This window comes from Leucoraja erinacea, chromosome 4 (assembly GCF_028641065.1).
Source record: "Leucoraja erinacea ecotype New England chromosome 4, Leri_hhj_1, whole genome shotgun sequence".
In the NCBI taxonomy this organism is placed as follows: Eukaryota; Metazoa; Chordata; class Chondrichthyes; order Rajiformes; family Rajidae; genus Leucoraja; species Leucoraja erinaceus.
Genome location: NC_073380.1, coordinates 86025454 through 86032395, shown reverse-complemented (window position 1 = coordinate 86032395; position 6942 = coordinate 86025454).

Genomic DNA, 6942 nt, shown 5'->3' with positions numbered 1-6942 from the left:
AGCACCTTTCAGAGACTCAGTACACTTTACTCTGAAGGGTTAATCGGTACTCTGAAGTTTGAAATGCAGCAGCCAAATTGCACACAGCAAGTTTCAACAAATAGCAATATTAGTGATAGAGAGTCACTGAGACATACAGTGAGGAAACAGGCCCTTTCTCACACCATCAACCACCCACCAACATGAATCGTACATTAACATTGCGTACAGTTTTGGTCTCCTAATCCGAGGAAAGACATTCTTGCCATAGAGGGGGTACAGAGAAGGTTCACCAGATTGATTCCTGGGATGTCAGGACTTTCATATGAAGAAAGACTGGATAGACTCGGCTCGTACTCGCTAGAATTTAGAAGATTGAGGGGGGATCTTATACAAACGTACAAAATTCTTAAGGGGTTGGACAGGCTAGATGCAGGAAGATTGTTCCCGATGTTGGGGAAGTCCAGAACAAGGGGTCACAGTTTAAGGATAAGGGGGAAATCATTTAGGACCGAGATGAGAAAAACATTTTTCACACAGAGAGTGGTGAATCTGTGGAATTCTCTGCCACAGAAGGTAGTTGAGGCCAGTTCATTGGCTATATTTAAGAGGGAGTTAGATGTGGCCCTTGTGGCTAAAGGTATCAGGGGGTATGGAGCGAAGGCAGGTACAGGATACTGAGTTGGATGATCAGCCATGATCATATTGAATGGCGGTGCAGGCTCGAAGGGCCGAATGGCCTACTCCTGCACCTATTTTCTATGTTTCTATGTTTCTAACACCATGCCCTGCCATTCAACATGATCATGGCTGATCTAAACTGGCTTCCACTCCTCTTCTCTGTGAGTTCCCCATACTCCGTACGATTTGATAATCAAATAGTCTAATGTTCTTTATGATGAACCGCTTGGTGAATTAAGAGATGGGCTCGGCATTAAATGTAGCTTTTCTCAAAAGAGGAAAGCTATCAACTTTTTGCTGGCCATGTTGAAGCAGTTAGTAATCCTCAACAGTTTTGTTTCCTCCAAAGAGAGCAGCCTACACGTGATAAAATAGCAGCATTTTATTAAATAAAATATTATATGCAAGGTCTGTATAACATTATGAAGTTGTATTGTCACAGCCTGCAAATTCCCAGAATCAAAATCTTCTGTAAGAGGTTTAGGTGTTTATTATATGGAGTCCATTTCCACATGATTTTTTTCAATGTTTGATTATCTATACAGAAGCTGAAGTTCAAACTTGAAGTTTGACTCAATTCCTTTTGTTAAACATTTTAAACATATTTTTATTTTATGTAAGTTCATATACATACCCAAGATTGAATTATTTGGAATTACAAACAGGGCATAGGATGAGCAACATTTTTTAAAAATATATATATATATTCCCTATGACCCTTAATTCCCTAATGTTCTCTGCCAGTTCCCAATTCCATTTAATTCCCTCGCTTATAAATACACTCATTGATCCAGGCTCCACAACCATCCAGTCGGGAATTCCAGAGATTCACCAACATCTCTGGGAAGAAATTCCAATGCACATCAGTTTTGATTATAGAAACAGAGAAACATAGAAAATAGGTTCAGGAGGAGGCCATTCAGCCCTTTGAGCCAGCACCGCCATTCATTGTGATCATGGCTGATCGTCCCCAATCAATAACCCGTGCCTGCCTTCTCCCCATCTCTTCTTATCTGCCTCCTTATCTTGTAACTAAAATTACCTGCAACATTGACTCAGTTTCTCTCTCCCCAGATGTCCCCTGATCTACTGAGTGTTTTTTTTCCAGCATTTCCTGCTTTTATCACAGATTAATAGCAAACCTCTAAATTCAGGAAATGAGAGATGGGGGATTTTCTGACAGAAATTTCTGTGTTGAATGTTGTCCAGTGTCACACTTGTGGAACATCTTGACATGTTTTACAATGTTAAATGCAGGTTTTGACATCACATTTCCACAGTTTTCCAACCTGGTGCAGTTTCCATGGTAATAGAGCCAAACCAAGCAAATCTTTACAAAGCACATGTTCCCCTTGACTCTCTCCTCGCCATCTTGGGCAGCATTCTAAATTGGTGTTCCTTCTTCTTGACATTCATAGTTGGGGACTTGCTTTTTCCCCCTTCATCTATTATTTTAGAATCTCCCCTAAACTCCTTGGCTTCCTCCACCATAATGCAGGATGTGATGCAGTCGTGAAGTCACACAGCACAGAAACAGGCCCTTTGGCCCACCATGTCTATGCCCACCACCAAGCACCTACATACATTAATCTATTTACCAACACTTGGTCCCTATCCTATTGTGCACTAGCGATTCCATATAACCATATAACCATATAACCATATAACAATTACAGCACGGAAACAGGCCATCTCGACCCTTCTAGTCCGTGCCGAACACATAATCTCCCCTAGTCCCATATACCTGCGCTCAGACCATAACCCTCCATTCCCTTCCCATCCATATAACTATCCAATTTATTTTTAAATGATAAAAACGAACCTGCCTCCACCACCTTCACTGGAAGCTCATTCCACACAGCCACCACTCTCTGAGTAAAGAAGTTCCCCCTCATGTTACCCCTAAACTTCAGTCCCTTAATTCTCATGTCATGTCCCCTTGTTTGAATCTTCCCTACTCTCAGTGGGAAAAGCTTTTCCACGTCAACTCTGTAAAGATTCAAGTGCTCATTAGATGCTAATTAAATGTTGGCTGGTTATACTCTTGCCCGAATGAGAAATAGAGTCAAAGAGCCATGGGGCACAGAAACAAATCCTTCGGCCCACCAAGTCCATACTCTATAAGCTGCCTACCTGAGCATATCCTATTTACCTGCCTATCTAAATGTCTGTTGAACATTGTAATTGTACCCACCTCTGTCACTTCTACTGCCAACTCATACTACAAAGCCACAACAGTGTGTGTGGAGAATTTGTCCCTTTGTTCCCCTTTACATTTCCCCCTCTCATTTTAAATCTATGCCCTCTAGTTTTAGACTCCCTTACCCTGGGAAAAGACTGTGACAATCCAGGTTGTCCATGCACCTTATGAATTTATATACCTGTCCTCAGCCTCCGACCATCCAGGAATATAAACCTCAGCCTTTCCAGTCTCTTCTTACAACTCACACCTTCCAGCTGTGGTAATATCCTTTTTCTACACACTTTCCGCCATCCTTTTAGCTGGGCAACAAAAACAATACTTCAGATATGTTTCTTGTACAGTTGTAAACTGACCCCACAACTCTTGTACTCGGTGCCCTGACTGATGAAAGTAAGTGTGCCTAACACCTTTTTCACCACCCTGTCTAACTATGTCTCTGATCTACAAAACTCTCCGAGGCCCTGCCAATTACCACAAGTCCTGCCCTGTTTTAACCTAATAAAACGCAATACATTGCATTGTCTTTGTTAAATTCTATCTGCCGATCCTTGGCCCACTTTCCCATTTGATCTCGTTCCTGTTGTAATCATAACTTTTGTCACTGTCCACGATACCCCCAACATTAGTGTCATTCAAAAACTAACCATCTCAACTAATTCTCATCCAAATTGTTAATACAGATGGCATACAACAGGTGACAACAATGATTCCAATGGCACATCAATGGTCTGAGGCCTCCAATCTAAAAACCAACCCTCCACTGCCATTCACTGAATTCCTACTACTATCAATTTTGTGTCGAATTAGCTAGTTTAACCTGGATCCCATGTGACCTAATCTTCTGGTCCAGCTTACAATGCAGACCTTTGTCAAAGACTTTGTTAAAGTCCATGCAGATAAAATCTACTATCCTGCGCTGATATACTTTTGGTCACCTCTTCAAAAAATCAATCAGATTTGTGAGTAATGATTTCTCACACACAAAGCCATGTTGATAAACATTCCCTTTCCTAATACAGATGAATCCTGTCTCTCAGAATCCCCTGCAGTAATTTTCCTACCCGTGATGTTAGACTTAATGGCCTGTAGATCTTTAACTTACCCTTGCAGCCCTTTTTAAATAAAGGCCCTACTTTAGTCATTATCCAATCTCCAATCAGATACATAATCCATGGCTAACAATGCTACAAGCATCTCCGCCAGGTCTCTTGCAATTTAACTCCTAGCTTCCCACCATGATCTGGACACACTCGGTCAGGCCCTGGGGATTTATTTTCCATATGTGCTTTAAGACCTCCCACACATCTTCTTTTGTGATATATTTATATTTTAAGACATTCCCCTCCTGGCTCCCATAACTTTCTCCATGATAAATACAGATCAAGTCAAGTCACTTTTATTTCTATAGCCCATTTAAAAAACAACTCTCGTTGACCAAAGTGCTTTACATTGGTGGAGGTACGAACGTTATACAACAGTGGTTCATAGATTAAGTACATACATAAATACATACATATAGCCCTCCCTCAGAGGATGTCAAGAAAGGCTTGAGAGTAAAGATGAGTTTTAAGTCGAGATGCATTTAAAACCCCACCCACCCCCTGTAACTCCACACATAGATGACCACCTTGATCCTAAGAGGCCCTATTCTCGCCCTAGTTACATTTTTTGCTCTTACTGTAATTATAGAATATCTTAGAATTCTCCTTAACTATATCTGCCGAAGCTATCCCATGTCCTCTTTTTGCCTTCCTGATTCCCTCTGGAGCACTCCGGAATCCCTCACCAGGTTCACTTGATCCCAGCTACTTATGCCTGGCATATGCATCTTTCTTTTCCAGAGCAGTCTCAATATCCTTTTGAACTAAGTCAAGAGTGTAATTGTCATGTGCACTTGAACAGAACAATGCAATTCTTAATTACAGTTTCCTTAATCCTGCCTGCCCTTGCCCTTCACTCTAACAGGCACATACTATCCCTAAATTGTCCTACCTCAATTTTAAAAGGCTCCCACTTGACGGACATCCCAATACCTGCAAACAGCCTCTCCCACTCAACCTTTGCAACTTTTGGGTCTAATGCCCTCAAAATTAGCATTAAACCAATTTAGGACTTAAAATTTGTGGAAAGCCCTGTCTTTTTCTACAACAGTTTTAAAACTAATAAACTTACAGTCACTTGACCTGAAGTCAGGCACGTGCCGTGAGTGATTACTCAGTGTAGGCACAGTCGGCTTTTTAAAAATCTTGAAAACCGCGCATGCACAGATTGTTCTCTCCGGTAAGCAGTCAGTCAATTTTTATAAGGTAATTTGTCTTCAAAGCCTATCTCTTAATAAAGTATTTAAAAACATATAGCTCAAAGAAATTTACTTACTACATTATTTGTACACAAACTCCATACTTCTCTCTTTGTTTCTTAAGATACTCTTAAGATAATGACAATACATGTTTGAAAAACCCGCCAAGAAACTTGCCCTGCGCATGCACAGTACACAGTCCATGGTCCAAAGGCAGAATTTCAGCTGCCTTTATAGACCGCTGTCATTGAAGGCATGAAGCGGCGTCGACGGCACGTGAGTAGCACATACTTCCGCATATTACATGTACTGTGGATGAAAGGCACGGGAGAATTATGCCTACTTAAGAGATCGATCTCTTAGGTAGGCATAATTCTCCCGTGCCTTTACTATTTATATTTAATAATTACCATTTTATAATTTTAGACAGGGTAGGCACTGCCTTCCTTGCCTATCCTGATGGCACCTGCCTGCCTGAAGTGCTCCCGCAGAGACACTTTCCCTCAATTTCCCTCCCTCATTTTCCATCAGGAAGTCCATATTGTCATCTCTCTATTAGGAGTCCATCTACACATTGACTGAGAACGTTTTCTGGGACACAACAAATAAATTCCATCCCATCCAAGACCCTTTGCACTATGGCAGCCCAAGTTAATATTAGGCAAGTTAAAGTCGCCTACTAATACAACCCTATTCTTTGTACAGCTATCTGTGAGCTCTCTACGTATTTACTCCTCTAAGTCTAATTATTATCTAAATGGTGGCCGATTGGGAAAGGGGGAGATGCAGCGAGACCTGGGTGTCATGGTACACCAGTCATTGAAGGTAGGCATGCAGGTGCAGCAGGCAGTAAAGAAAGCGAATGGTATGTTGGCTTTCATAGCAAGAGGATTTGAGTATAGGAGCAGGGAGGTTCTACTGCAGTTCTACAGGGTCTTGGTGAGACCACACCTGGAGTATTGCGTGCAGTTTTGGTCTCCAAATCTGAGGAAGGACATTATTGCCATAGAGGGAGTGCAGAGAAGGTTCACCAGACTGATTCCTGGGATGTCAGGACTGTCTTATGAAGAAAGACTGGATAGACTTGGTTTATACTCTCTAGAATTTAGGAGATTGAGAGGGGATCTTATAGAAGCTTACAAAATTCTTAAGGGGTTGGACAGGCTAGATGCAGGAAGATTGTTCCCGATGTTGGGGAAGTCCAGGACAAGGGGTCACAGCTTAAGGATAAGGGGGAAATCCTTTAAAACCGAGATGAGGAGAACTTTTTTCACACAGAGAGTGGTGAATCTCTGGAACTCTCTGCCACAGAGGGTAGTTGAGGCCAGTTCATTGGCTATATTTAAGAGGGAGTTAGATGTGGCCCTTGTGGCCAAGGGGATCAGAGGGTATGGAGAGAAGGCAGGTACGGGATACTGAGTTGGATGATCAGCCATGATCATATTGAATGGCGGTGCAGGCTCGAAGGGCCGAATGGCCTACTCCTGCACCTAATTTCTATGTTTCTATGTTTCTAAGTCCCATTGACTATCGGGGTCTCTGATACAATCGCATTAAAGAGACACAATGTCCTGGAGTAACTCAGCGGGTCGGGAGAACATGAGTGAGTGATGTTTCGGTTCGGGATCCTTCTTCAGACTGATTGTATGGGAAGCGAAAATAACTGTGAGAGAGGAGGGACAGGGCAAAGCCTGGTAGATAATAGGCGGAAACTGGTGAGGGGGGGGAGGTTGAAAGGCAAATGGTTGGACAAATACCAGAGATGAAAAGACAGAAGGTG